This window comes from Enhydra lutris, unplaced genomic scaffold, assembly GCF_002288905.1.
Source record: "Enhydra lutris kenyoni isolate GAN:26980312 unplaced genomic scaffold, ASM228890v2 scaffoldscaffold88, whole genome shotgun sequence".
Classification (NCBI taxonomy): Eukaryota; Metazoa; Chordata; class Mammalia; order Carnivora; family Mustelidae; genus Enhydra; species Enhydra lutris.
The window spans coordinates 3,635,625-3,649,912 of NW_019154172.1; the positions used below are offsets into that span (position 1 = coordinate 3,635,625).

Below are 14,288 nucleotides of genomic sequence, written 5' to 3' on the forward strand. Positions count from 1 at the left end.
CCTCTCCTTAGCCTTGGAGGAGAGGTCCTGCAGAGGCTGGTTTTGAGGGACATTGTCCAGAAAAGGAGAAACAGTGGCCTAACCAATTATCTTGAGATGTCTGCAAGGTATTTTCAAAGGGTGTCCAGACTGAATATATGGAAAGAGAGAAAGTAAATGTGGGAAAATGCTAACTGGTGCACTGAGGTGAGGGATATAGGTTATTACTATTCTTGCAACATTTTTTTTATATTTCACAGTTCGTGTGTCGCTGGGTTTTGTTTGGTTGGTTGGTTAGTTTTGTTTGAAGGAATGAATGGAAGTTCCAAGTTCTCTTTAGATGGAAATCCCCAAAGTGACACCTTAGGTTTCTGAAGTAAGTAGATTAAGAGGAGTTTCTGTCCAGGCTCATTCCAGCTCTTTTCTCCCAGCATGGGAGTTGGCACAGACCCCGGGGCCTGACCTCCTCGGCATTTAAAGGACTCAGCGCGGAGGCAGAGGCTCTTCACCCGCGGATGTGTGCCTCTGGGAGCCACTGCAAAATAGCATTCCCTGACCGGGAATCGAACCCGGGCCGCGGCGGTGAAAGCGCCGAATCCTAGCCACTAGACCACCAGGGAGCCGCCAGTACTTTGTTTTTAAGAAATACAGGTACGTTCTGCATTAAATTGTGACTGATTCCTGTCTGTCCATTCCTCTGGGTGACGCACGCCCCTCTCAGGAATTGACCCCTAAGGCCATTCCCTCTCTGCTCTTTTAATAAAAAGAGCCCTACAAGAAAGACCTCACGCTGTGTGGGACAACGGTCGCGCCCCGAGCCCCTTCTGGTCCACAAGTCCGGGCACCAATCCTGGCCTGGCGGCCACTCATACCCACCCTGGGGACGCGCCTTCGCGAGGCGGCAGCGCGCCAACACCAAGATGAGAAGAGGACGCGGGAGCACGAGGCGCCCGGGGCAACACCCCGGGGACCCCAACATCAGCCGGTGGACTCCGGAGGACGCAGCTACCCAGGCGGCGCGGACCGAGACCGCTTTCAGGAAGCTTCCACGGCCGGGAACCGGACTCCGGGTTCCGCCCCCCCACAACCCGCAGCCATGCGCTTCCCCACTGCTCTCCACGCTCGGCCCGAACAGTCTTCCGAACAGTCTTCTTCGACGCCGGCCTTTCTTCCGCGCCACACAGCCGCTCCGTCCGAAGTCGCGTTTCTTGTCTCGTCCGCCGCGGTCCGGGAGCCACACATTCTCCCAGCGGCCCGCCTGTGGCAAACGACTCTGCCGATACCGGCGGCGAGGACTCTCGGGCCCGGGCCGGGCCGCCTTGGAGCCTCTTCCCGGGCTCTGCGCGTCCAACGAGCCTCTTCGGGGCGGGCACCGAGGAGCAGGGCAGGGGCAGCGCGGCCCCTCTCGCCGGGTCTAGAATCCCACGCGTCTTCCCTTTCCGCCTACAGAGAAGCTCCAAGAAGCGCTCGGTTGGGTTTGCGGGAACCCAGCGTCAGTGACGCGAATGTGTTAGTTTGTGGTCCTTGAGGGCTGACTGCCCTTCCTTTCTCCTGTCCACGCGGGACCGCAAAGGGTCCCCCAATGCGACAGTAAGACGGTGAATCCTCTCCACTGCCCGGACGGGGGAGGAGAAAAATAGAATTTGGAGGGAAGGAAAGGGAGGGAAAAGTAATGAAATTTCGGGATGGAATGATCTTTTGGAACTAAGCCCTCCGGTTGCTGGTGAAGATGAGGCAGTCCAGTCACATCCTCAACTGCATTCTGAGCCGAAGAGAGGAAGACAGAGCACTGAGGGCGGTGTCCAGTGAGCGTCCTGCCTCACTTCCTCAGGGTGGGAGCGCTTGAACTCCGAGTGTGGAGAAAACTCCGTAAACACCGCACTAAGAGGCGCAACTGCTGGAGAAAGTGGCACATTTCTTCCCCCAAACGTTTACTTCTAAAGGAAAACGAAAGAGAGAGAGAGCATTTCTCAGCATTTCCGCCTGTTAGCACTTCGCTCTGAGGTAAACGTGAAAAGCCCTCCAGACATGGCTTTCTGTGAAAACGCCTTCACCTCTTTGTCCCTCCTAAGTTAAAAATTGCACTCTGCGACCTGTTGAACAGGGAAACTACAAAAGGCAAATTAAAGGAAGTTTCAGGTATTGTTCAAGGTAAAACGAAATAGTTCTTCAACAAATGCTGTTGGGAAAATTGGACAGCAATATGCAGAAAAATGAAACTGGACCACTTTCTTACACCATACACAAAAATTAATTCAAAATAGATGAAAGACCTAAAGGACAGGAAACCAAAATCCTAGAGGAGAACATAGGCAGAAACCTTTTTGACCTCAGTAGTAGTAACTTGTTACTAGACACATCGCCAGAAGCAAACAAAAGCAAAAATGAACTATTGGGACTTCACCAAGATAAAAAGCTTCTGCGCATGGAAGGGAATAGTCAACAAAGCTAAAAGTCAGCCTACAGATTGGAAGAAGATATTTGCAAAGGACACATCTGACAAAAGGTCAGTATCCAAAGTCTATAAGAACTTCTCAAACTCAACACACCAAAACAATTCAATTAAGAAATGGGCAGAAGACATGAATAGACACTTTTTCTCCAAAGAAAACATCCAGATGGCTAACAGGCACATGAAAAGATGCTTGGCATCACTGATCATCAGGGAAATACAAATCAAAACCATGATGAGATACCACCTCACACCTGTCAAAATGGCTAAAATTAACAACACAAGAAACAACAGGTGTTAGTGGATGTGGAGAAAGGGGATCTCCTGCACCGTTGGTGGGAATGCAAACCAGTGCAGCCACTCTGGAGAACAGTATGGAGGTTCCCCAAAGGGTTACAAATAGAACTACGCTAGGATCCAGCAATTGCACTATTAGGTATTTACCCAAAGGATACAAAAATACAGATTCGAATGGGTACATGAACCCAAATGTTTATAGCAGCATTATCAACAATAGCCAAACCGTGGAGAGAGCCCAAATATCTATGGATTGATGAGTGGACAAAGATGATGTGGAATGCAATGGAATATAACCCAGCCTTCAAAAAATGAAATCTTCAGGCCACCTGGGTGGCTCGGTGGGTTAAAGGCTCTGCCTTCCGCTCAGGTCATGATCCCAGGGTCCTGGGATGGAGCCCCACGTCGAGCTCTCTGCTCAGTGGGGAGCCTGCTTCCTTCTCTCTCTCTGCCTGCCTCTCTGCCTACTTGTGATCTCTCTCTGTCAAATAAATAAAATCTTTTAAAAAATGAAAGCTTCATATTTGTAACTATGTGTACTATACTAAATGAAGTCAGTCAGTCAGAGAAACAAAAACCATATAATCTCACTCATATTTTGGAATTTAATAAAGAAAACAGATTAACATATGGGGGGGAAGGAAGAGGAAACAAACTATAAGAGACTCCTAAGGATAGAGAACAAACTGAGGGTTGGGGGGGGGGCTAGATGGGTGATGGGTCTTAAAGAGTGCACTTGTGATGAGCATTGGGTGTTGTATGTAAGTGATGAATCACTGAAATCTACTCCAGAAGCCAATGTTGCACTGTTATGTTAACTAAAATTTAAATAAAAAAAAAAAAAAAACTCTTCAAAATGAATCTCAAGACCAATTAGGGAGAAATCGAACAATCCTGAAATTTGAGTGGACTCCCCCTGGGTCCTGAATAGATTTATACTCTACCAGGTTTTCAAACGAATTCAGTACTGGCCAGGAATCGTGAGTTGGCCCGTATAGTGTTGGATATTTTAAAACAGGCAAATGTCCTAACACGTAGCCTTTGCTACGATACTGCCTAAAACAACGTACAAGCATGATTAAAATGTTGGGCATAAGTTAGTCAACTAGAATAAGTGACAGCGGCAGGAATCGGAAGGACCCCCGCTGCCCAGAGGACCGCGGAGAAGCGCAGAGAGAAAGGGCCCGCGAGGGCAGAGCGCGCAGGGCAGGCGCGGCCGGGCTGGCGGGAGGCCGGGCAGAGCGCATCCGCCGGTTCCTAGAACCGAGCAGCGGCCACGAGCCGAGAGCACCGACTGCCCCGCAGCGAAAGGGGCCACCGACAGCCCCAGAGGGCGGGTGACCCCCGGCCGGGCGGAGGGGGCGCCTGGGGCTCGGACGCACGTGACCCGCCCCCTCCGGGAGCTGGAGAGTCGGCGGGGCGCCTTCGGCACCGGGGCGCGTCGTTCTGGATCTGGAAGCCCTGCGTTTGATGCGGATCCCGAAGCCAGACTGACGGCGGCCCCCGGGTCTTCGCTTCCTGGGGGAAGACGCGGGATCCCAAACCGGCGCCGCAGCGGGGCTGCGGTCCCTTTGCCTGGAGGGTCGCGAGGGCTTTCAGGGGCTTTTTGCACTTAGGAAAGAGGGTGGTGGGCACAACAGTAGGGGCAGGATGGAAGCTGTTCAGGCTCCGGCATGATTCTCGCCGTGCGTCTCGTTTCCGTAGTGTAGTGGTTATCACGTTCGCCTCACACGCGAAAGGTCCCCGGTTCGAAACCGGGCGGAAACAATGTCTTTTTGCCCCCTAGTTCTCCTGTTGACGACACACAAGGAGGACGCTTGGAGCCAAGGGGAAGGCAGCGTGCGCAGCCTCATTTTCCTTTCAGAGAAACAAACACGAAGCCAGGCTGCTGCTCCCTTGCTTCCTGAAAGCCTGCTCCGCGCTTGACAACCTGGCCTCGTTCGTCCGCTGCCGGCCTCAGTGGAGAGCCGGCCACAACCAGTCAAGCAGGCCGAGAAGGGCACCGGGGACAAAGCCCAACGCATGTTTCCTCTACATCCAGAAACCCCCTAACCTGCTCCTCTGGCGCCTCAACCCGCTCTACAGGCGGACGGGCACCCGGGCTCGGAGAACCGACCACGTCCTCCCGGAGCCGTACACTTGGCTTTCCCGAGCCCAGCCCGCTGGCGCAACAGGTGGATTTGCCCCGACAGAACCAAAGAAGACGAACTGCACCTGGGACTCGTCGAGTCAGCGTTTCAGGCTCCACCCGATGAGCCCACGGGGGCGCGGAGAAGCCCTTCAGGTGTCATCATCAGGACAGCCCTTGAGCTAGTTGGGAGGTCACCAATAGAGGGACACTCTGCTCTTCACCCGCACCTTACTCATCGGGAAACCGAGGCTCACCAAGAGAGCATGGCCTGGGCTCTGCCACACACAGGGGTAAAGCTAGACTAGGAGCACCGACCAGTTAGCTTGGGGTCAGACTTCAGAGCCCAAAGTGCCGCTGAGGCTGGGAGAGGTGCTGAGCAGCCAGGCAAGCCGGGAGCCTTGGGCCGCTGGGAATTGACCCCATTTTTGGTTTGTCCCTCTGGTAAATCCAACTTTTACTGCAAAGGCCAAAGCAGAGATCTTGCAAGGTCTACTGATAGTCTAGTGGCTAGCATTCCCCTCTTTCACAGCCACTACCTAAGTCAAGAAAACTCTTTTCCCAGCTTGCCAGCATGAAGAAGCCTATTCTTTATCCCCAGAGGTAGGTGTGTCCCAAGTTCCAGGGGCAGAGAGCCCCTGCTCTGAATCCCTAAAGTCTGGTGAGGCCTAGCCTGAGGGTCCAGAGCCATCTCCCAGGCAGGGAGAGGTGAGATGTTATGTCTTGTTATGCCTTTACCTGGTCCTAGCTTCAGTCTGAGTCCAACCAGACACATACTGATTGGTGTGTGTTCAATTGTGTCTCTCCCTCAAGTGGGGTAGTGACTGAGCTTTCATTTTCATGACCTCAGTGGAGCCCAAGGATGCTACCATTGAGGTTTTATACTTTGCACTTGTTTTCTTGCTGAATCTGTAACTCAGAAGGGGAAAAACGATTTAGCTGTGGATAAATTAGTGGTCTCAGTGCTAGGTACAAGGGAAAAAATTTCAAGATGTTAGTAAGGATAAATCTCAAATACTTTTAACAAATCAAATAATTTTAATAAATGAGGGGCAGCTCAGTCAGTTAAGCAACTGACTTTTAATTTCAGCTCAGGTCATGATCTCAGGGTCATAATTTCAGGGTCATAAGATAGAGAGACCCCATGTTGGGCTCCACTGCTCAGCAGGGAGTCTGCTTGAGATTCTCTCCCTCTACCCCTTCCCCTGCTCCATGCGCTTGCTCTCTCAAATAAATAAATACATCTTTTTAAAAAAAGAATTTTAATAGTTGACATATTATGGCATAGAAAATGTTTAATGTCATGTCATTTTTTTTTCATGTCATGTTTCTAAAGAGAGCTCCTTGTATACATCAGACTGGTTTAATCATTTTGGTCTAAAAACTGCTCTATGCTGTCTTCCCGATTTTCTAACAACTTAGAAAATATTGATAGCATAGTATTCTAGTTTGTACAAGTCTTGGTTTAATTTTCTCTTCAGAATCCTAATGACACTTAACATCCTAAATTACCTATCCTGGTTTTATTGGTCATTGACAAACTGTAATTCCAATAACTAACTTTACACAATTTAAAATTATGTGTTCCAGTAAATTAAATATACTGGATACCTAACATATACCATATAGTATCTTTTAAGTGAAGATTAAGTTTTTAAAATTCTAGAAATCATCATAATTAATTATTCTACACACAAACTTCAGTAAATGTTTTAGGTATAATCTAATACATAATTCCAACATATATTTCTCTACTATGTGTTAGCTTCCTTTGAGATTTTAAGATCTATTAGTTCTTTAAATGATATTAAATTGAATTAATGTGTAATCTTTGCCTGGACAACTTCTAATTAAAAGAGAAATAACAGGGGTGCCTGGGTGGTTCCATTGGTTAAGCATCTGACTCTTGATTTTGGCTCAGGTCATGATCTCAGGGTCCAGAGATTGAGACCTGCATCAGGCTCACTGCTCAGTGGGGAGTCTGCTTGAGATGTCCTCTCCCTCTGTTCCTCCCTGCTGCTATCTCTCCCTGTGTCTAAGATAAATAAACAAATCTTTAAAATATATATACAGAAAGAGAGAAATAAAAAAATACTGTTTTTAATATAATGTTGCTGCATATTTTTATAAATTATAGAGTGGCTACAGGTTAACAGGTTGATAGGAAGTGTGAATACCTTTAGGGGGTGTTGGTACAGGTGGTCATCATTGTCATTTTAGGAAGTATAAAATACATGCAATGTCTGGAAGTAAGGAGTTGTTACTGGAGGCCTGGGTTTTTTTTTTGTTTTTGTTTTTTTTTAAGATTTTTATTTATTTATTTGACAGAGAGAGATCACAAGTAGGCAGAGAGGCAGGCAGAGGTGGCGGGGCGGCGGGGAGCAGGCTCACCCCTGAGCAGAGAGCCCGATGTGGGGCTCAATCCAAGGCCCTGGGATCACCTGAGCAGAAGGCAGAGGCTTTAACCCACTGAGCCACCCAGGCGCCCCGGAGGCCTGGTTTTTCCTGGAGTGCTTGTTTATAGAAAATATCTTTAAATGACTGGAGCGGAGTCAACATGGAATTCTATGATTCCTTCCCCCAAAAAAGTCTTTCAAAAATGAAAGTGAATAATGACATTTACATACAAATGCTGTTAGACTTCATCACCAGCAGACCCACACTGCAAAAAATGTTAAAGGAGTCCTTCAGGAAGAAGGACACTGATACCAAATGGGACTCTGCATGTAACCTAAGGAATGAAGGACAACAGAAATGATATTGGCATGGGAAAATACTTTTTATTTTTCCTTATTATTTAATTAATAAATATTATTTATTTACTTATTTATTACTTATTATTTAATTAATAAATATTTTTATTAATTTTTTATCCTTTTTATTTAAATCTTGGGGGCGCCTGGGTGGCTCAGTGGGTTAAAGCCTCTGCCTTCGGCTGGGGTCATGATCCCAGGGTCCTGGAATGGAGGCCTGCATCCTGCATGGGACTCTCTGCTCAGCAGGGAGCCTGCTTCCCACCCCCCCACCTCCCCCGTCCCCGCCCACTTCTCTGCCTACTTGTGATGTCTGTCTGTCAAATAAATAAATAAATAAAATCTTCAAATTTCTGAAAACAAGGAACAGATTAAACAAAGGTAATGACGATGGATTGTGAGGTTTATAACATGCAACATAAAATGCATGACAAAACTAGCATAAAGACAGGTAAAGGAGAAATGTTAAGAGATATGAGTTGACTTAAAGGCCAATTGCGGTAAATTACAGATGTATGCAGCTATGAAGCCTAAAGCAGTTGCTGAAATAACGAAAGAATTATAGCTAATAAACCAACAAAAGGAGAAACATGGAATCGTGTAGAAACCATGTAATTGCTCTTCCAGCATTCTTCGGTAAGGATGTGTACAGTATTAGCTGCATAGGACCAAGGTATTATTTATGATACGAATAGCATAAAACCAACTTAATTTCAAAAGTAAATGGAAAGGGTTAAATAAATACTAACACAAAGAAGCTTCATTGTCAAAAGGAATTCAGGTTAACAACGATGACTCTACTCTTGAGGATTCCTGGTGACCTGTTTTCCTCCTGAGCTCTTCTGGATCTGAGGATCCGTGACGATTTTGGCTTAGGTCCTTCTCTTGTACACAAAACACTTAAGGACCGGAGGGTGATAGAGGCATTTCTCTCCCATTAGGTGAGAGAATGCACAGGGTAGAAACAACTGCAAACACTGTCACCTTCTAAAAATACCACCTCGTCCCTGGGTGGGCTTGAACCACCAACCTTTCGGTTAACAGCCGAACGCGCTAGCCGATTGCGCCACAGAGACCAGTGGAACCGCGCCTCCCCATCCAACAGAGAGCAAGCACATGCACTCAACGCTAGAGGGAGCTACCCACCTTTGCAGGACAGCCGTTAAGTCTCCAAAGTCTCCGAAAACCCGAAAGGAGTCGAGGGAGGGTGTCTGTCGCGTTTGAAACCCGTACGTTGGGCGTTTCCGAAGGCGGAAGGGCAGTCAGCATTCCATGCCGGTGATCCCCCGGCCTGAGGCAAGAGGGGCCCAAGAGAAGCGGAATGCCTGGTGGGCTCGCGTAATGGCTCTACCAGTTGCTTTGCCTTCACCCGCCTACTATCTGCCCTGCTGGCGCCCCACTCGGCTGCGGCCGGCTGGATAGGAGCCGGAGGGGAGGGTGCGGGGATCAAGAGAGGAAATGTCAGGAGGACAGAAAGAAATGGGAGAGACATAAACGCTGCAAAGTTACTTCCCAGGAGATCCCTACAGATGCACGGGCTGGATGCAGTGGAGATGATAAATGCATCAGAATAGGGAGGGAAACAGCACGAGTACCTGAGAACAAAGCGGCGCGGTGATTGGAATGAATTTGTCAAAATTAGTAGAGCAAGTTCTCAGCTTGCCACCCGGGCTGTGGCGCGCCGTGATCGTATAGTGGTTAGTACTCTGCGTTGTGGCCGCAGCAACCTCGGTTCGAATCCGAGTCACGGCAAAACTTCCGTTTTTCTTTGTGTCTCAAACCGCACGGGCCGCTCCCCTTACCTGCAAGGCAAGGGGCCACGCTTTTCGCTGGACACCAGTGCAACATGGTCAGTAGAAGAGAGGAGAACCCCGGGCGTGCCCCACGTCACCATTTAACAAAATGTCTAAAGATGTGACGTGCAAGCTCTCAATAAGCCCTGTGTATCGCTTCCGCTAAGGAAATGGTCTGGTCATATCGGGGGCTTTTCTGGTGGAAATATTTTACACATGAGTGAGACTTTCGTACACAAAAAAAGAGCAGATTTTGGAGAGTCTGCAATATACACTCCAGAACTGTCCTGGCCTACGTTGGACTCTCTAACGTTGGATAGCTAATTTTTATCCTAAAAAAGGAAAATAGCAATGTGTGTTCACAGAACAAAATGCCCAAATAATTAAGGGACAGCTATTTAAATATTGAAATGCTCAATTATCACCAGGATCAAGACAGAAATTTTCCATCAGCCAAGCCAACGTATGGCTCTCTGATACACTTTTCCAGGTAATGGCTACCCATCCCTGCTATTTTAAACTATTCTGATGTCTACCCCCACAGATTAGCCTGGTCGTTTCTTCAAATTCACATGGATGAATATACACTTTTTCTATCTAGCCATTATCAAGCAACATTATAGTTTTTATACATGTTATTGCATTTGTCACACTTTAATTCTGGTGTTAAAGATAATGATGCTAGCGTGATGATAAGTATATTATCGTAAAACTAAAGACAAATGATAGATATTTGAGTGATTTCAATCTGCAGCAATTGAGGACTCATACAAATGCCATTCTACAAGTCACTTGTGTATATGTGACTAAATGTCCACTGAAGGAAAGGGAGCCATGGACCAAAACACACACATACACACGTCTCCAAGGTGAGCAAGACCACCGTTCTTCTATGCTAGACCGGAAGAATGGAGAGGAACAGTGAGGCAAGTCACAGAAAAGTGGAGTTTTTATTGCCACTGAAGAGTGCGTCCTCCTCCATCCTTCGTCCTGTCTCCAAGGCCCTCCCGGGGATGGACCAGACGACGAAACGACGTTGAGAAGCGGTCCGGTGTGCAAAGTCTGGGCTCCGGCAGCACCCGTTGTCAGGTGCGTCTTCTGGACCGTAAGAGCGACCCCCACAGGATATTCCTGCTCTTTCCGGAGGTGCGGTGGGAGAGACGCTAACTGGGCCAGCTCCGTGAGCCGCGCGTGTCTCTAGCGGGTTCCAGGCCCGTCGAAGGGCTGAGCCAGGAGCACGAGCACCGAACCGGTTGCGAGCTGCCGCAGGTTTTCTCTCCTCCCTTTGTTTGGCAAACATGGATCCAATTTCCTCCGCAGGCACGGGAGAGGAGGCTGGATCCTTTCCGCGGGTTGGAGATGGGTGGGTGGGAGGGGTGGCGGCTTCCGGTTCCCAAAGAGCACAGAGGGAGCGGAAAACAAGGAGGGAGAGGGAGAAGCCAGGAGAGGCGAGGAACAGCTGGCTAGCCGGGGCAGGGACCGAGAGGTCGCGCTGGCACCGGGAGCCTGAATGCGAAGGCGGGTCTCGGGCCCCCACGTTTCTGGAAGGGGAGTCTCCTTCTGACTTGGCCCCAGAGGGAATGTAGAGGCCTTCGGGCGACGTCCCCCGTGCTTTCTCACCATTATACGCCGCGTGGAATTTCTTCGGCAGGTATTCGCCCACGAACCTGCGAGAAATTTCGCGCCTGGTGCGGAGCTCGATGGGCAGGGTCCCGGCGCAGGAGCGCCCACAGACACTTCGGCTGTAGGGAATGCGCCGAGTGTACCTCTGGCACCTTTTGGACAGGAGGCGTTGTGCGAGAAGTTACATCATGGACTTCGGTTACGAAATAGGAGAGCCCGGGGGGATGAGGGAGGAGAGCCAGGGTATGAGGGTGGGGACCCAATACCAAGAGGGAGAAACGCACTTGACCCAACCAGCCTCAGTGTTTCCACACAAACCCTAGCGCAGAAGAGGCCTTTGGCTCCTGTGCTTTGGAGCTATGAACCCGTGCCCACGGGCACCTTGTAACGTAGGTGTGAGGCAGCCACAAATGTTTGTCATCAAGGTCTGGAGTAGGAGATACATGAAATTGGTTGGATGATCAATTCTGGGGGATGTTGGATCCATCCCAGGACCTTCTAGAATTGGTCCTGGATGGATTGTGGATCAGGTACCTGCCCTAGATGGGCGTGAGGAAGAGGAATGTGTAAGTGAGGTAAGTGTTCAAATATGACGAATGTGAGTTTGTATGCGTGTGTTTGCATGATGCATTCTCAGGGCTTTTTAAAGTGCCATCTAAAAAATAAAATGCTATGTCCTATGGAGGAAACACTGGAGATAGCCTTGGGAAGAATGTAATTCAGAAAATACAAAAAAAAAAGGAGACAGACAGGGAGCCGGAGGCGGAGACCAAGGAAGAAAATACCTGTGCAAGTAATCTACGAAGACTTTCCCTGGATCCAGTAAACATCCGTTTCAACTAGGGGAAAACTGTGTTGTAAAGATTTCCAAAAGAATCATTTTCACTCAGCACTTGACAGGTTTGAAAGATAATATCTGAATCTTCCTGGGACCATAGAGTATGCTAATACCATCATTCCTACAAGTACAGGAGCCTAATGGATTCTTCTAAGAGCATTTTAGAAGTGTTTTCTGTGCATTGTCATTGATAGCTCCCCAGAATATTTTTATTTTGAGAATATGTCACAGATTTTTTAATTAAAACTTTTAAAATTCTAGGGGCTCCTGGGTGGCTCAGTGGGTTAAGCCTCTGCCTTTGGCTCAGGTCATGGTCTCAGGGTCCTGGGATTGAGCCCCACATTGGGCTCCCTGCTCCGCAGGAGACTTGCTTCTCCCTCTCCCGCTTCCCTTGCTATATTCCCTCTCTCTCTGTGTGTGTCAAATAAATAAATAAAATCTTTTTTTTTTTTTTTTAAAGTTAGGGACGCCTGGGTGGCTCAGTTGGTTAAGTGGCTGCCTTTGGCTCAGGTCATGATCCCAGCATCCCGGGATCCAGGTCATGATCCCAGCATCCCGGGATCAAGTCCCACATTGGGCTCCTTGCTCAGCAAGAAGCCTGCTTCTCCCTCTGCCTCTGCCTGCCACTCTGTCTGCCTGTGCTCACTCTCTCTGACCAAAAAAAAAAAAAAAAAAAAAAAAGTTAAATCACAAGCTGAGAAAATATATTAGCCATATTACTTTAAAATGTCTTGATTATTCAAATATATGACGATTTTTTAAATCAGTTAATTTTAAAAAACTAAACCAAATAAAAGGCAAAATATTGAATAGATTTTCTTTACAAAGTGAGATATCTTAATGACCAAAAGTTATATGAAACATTCTTGAGGGGTGTCTCAGTCGATTAAGTGTCTGACTCTTGAGCTCAGGTCAGATCTTGATCTCGGGGCTGTGAGTCCAAGGTGTGGAACTTATTTTAAAAAATATATTCTTGATATTTTATTTATTTGGGAAATACAAATTAAAATATAAGGAGATAATATTACCCACTCTCCAACATGGCTATATATAAAAAGAATTAGTACACCAAATGCTGATAAGACTGTGGAACAATTGCAACTGTAGTTACTGTTCAAAACTATTCTAGAGGACTGTTGGCAGTTTATAATAAAGTTAAACTCATACCTACTCCATGACCCAGCAACTGCAGTATACCTATCAATGCACAAGTACATAGAAAGACTGGTACAGAATATTCAACAAACACTAAGAATATTGATCAATAATACTAATTAATACCAAATAACACCAAAGTTTCTCCAATAATACCAAAATCAAGTTATGTACCTATCAATATGGATATATTTAATGAACAGAATATTGCATTAAAAGGCAAATGCAGGGGCGCCTGGGTGGCTCAGTGGGTTAAAGCCTCTGCCTTCAGCTCAGGTCATGATCCCAGGGTCCTGGGATCGAGCCCCGCATCGGGCTCTCTGCTCAGCGGGGAGCCTGCTTCCTCCTCTCTCTCTGCCTGTCTCTCTACCTACTTGTGATCTCTATCTGTCAAATGAATAAATAAATAAAAAAAAATCTTTAAAAAAATAAATAAATAAATAAATAAAAGGCAAATGCAAAAAAAAGGCAAATGCAAAAAATAAGCATTCATTCATTTGAATTTTGAGAATAATCAATAGTAACCTATAGCAAATAGACCTCAAAATAATAATTAACTAAGCGAGATAGGGTATGAATTACCCGGAAAGGAGCTCAACCTATACTTCGGGGATGATGGCAATTTTTCATAACTTGATTTGGGTGATGATTACATTTGCCCACATTCAACAAAGTGTACACTAAAGATTTGTGATTTTTTACTCTGTGTGAACTATAGTTCAATAATTTACTGTTTCCATAAAAATTAGCAGGTGGCAGATGGAGACAAGCTGTCATGTAGTTGTCCTGACAACTTGTTTGCATTTTATTGTAAACGCAGAGACCTGTTCTCATTTAGTGTTAACCCTCCCCCCCCCACACACACACACTGATACTTGAAATATCTTTACCAGAAAAAAAGGCTATGAGGACACTATTTCATTCATGAAAACTATAGGCCAGTCTCCTTGAAAGGCAGTATTTCATCTTTGGGGATATTTTCTGCTCAGTAAGGAGACAAGGAAACTTCCAAGGTTTCACTTTGGTCCGCCACCCAAAGGTTTGTACACTGTGGAATTTATCCCTCTTCTGACTGCACCTGCCGTGGGGCTAGCGGGTGTACTTGGCTCCTAAGTATCCTGTGTTCTGACTGCAGCTAACTAAGGCGCCGAGCCGGTGCTGGGATGAAGAGCAGCCCAAAGATTGGTTAGGCACCTACTACGAACACCTACACCTTGGTTTGAACCGAGGTTGCTGTAGCCACAAGGGCACTAACCCGTATACAGTAATG

At 47.2% G+C, this 14,288-nt stretch overlaps 4 non-coding genes across 4 annotated transcripts; 2 read left to right on the forward strand and 2 right to left on the reverse strand.

The window, feature by feature from the left end:
• Positions 1-527: 527 nt before the first annotated feature.
• On the reverse strand, positions 528-599 carry TRNAE-UUC. Its single transcript has one exon. It is a non-coding gene; the product is annotated as a tRNA-Glu (tRNA).
• A 3,823-nt stretch (positions 600-4,422) lies between these two features.
• On the forward strand, positions 4,423-4,495 carry TRNAV-CAC. Its single transcript has one exon. It is a non-coding gene; the product is annotated as a tRNA-Val (tRNA).
• A 4,116-nt stretch (positions 4,496-8,611) lies between these two features.
• Positions 8,612-8,685, reverse strand: TRNAN-GUU. Its single transcript has one exon. It is a non-coding gene; the product is annotated as a tRNA-Asn (tRNA).
• Positions 8,686-9,289: 604 nt separating this feature from the next.
• Positions 9,290-9,361, forward strand: TRNAH-GUG. The gene has a single exon. It is a non-coding gene; the product is annotated as a tRNA-His (tRNA).
• The last annotated feature ends 4,927 nt before the right edge of the window (positions 9,362-14,288 follow it).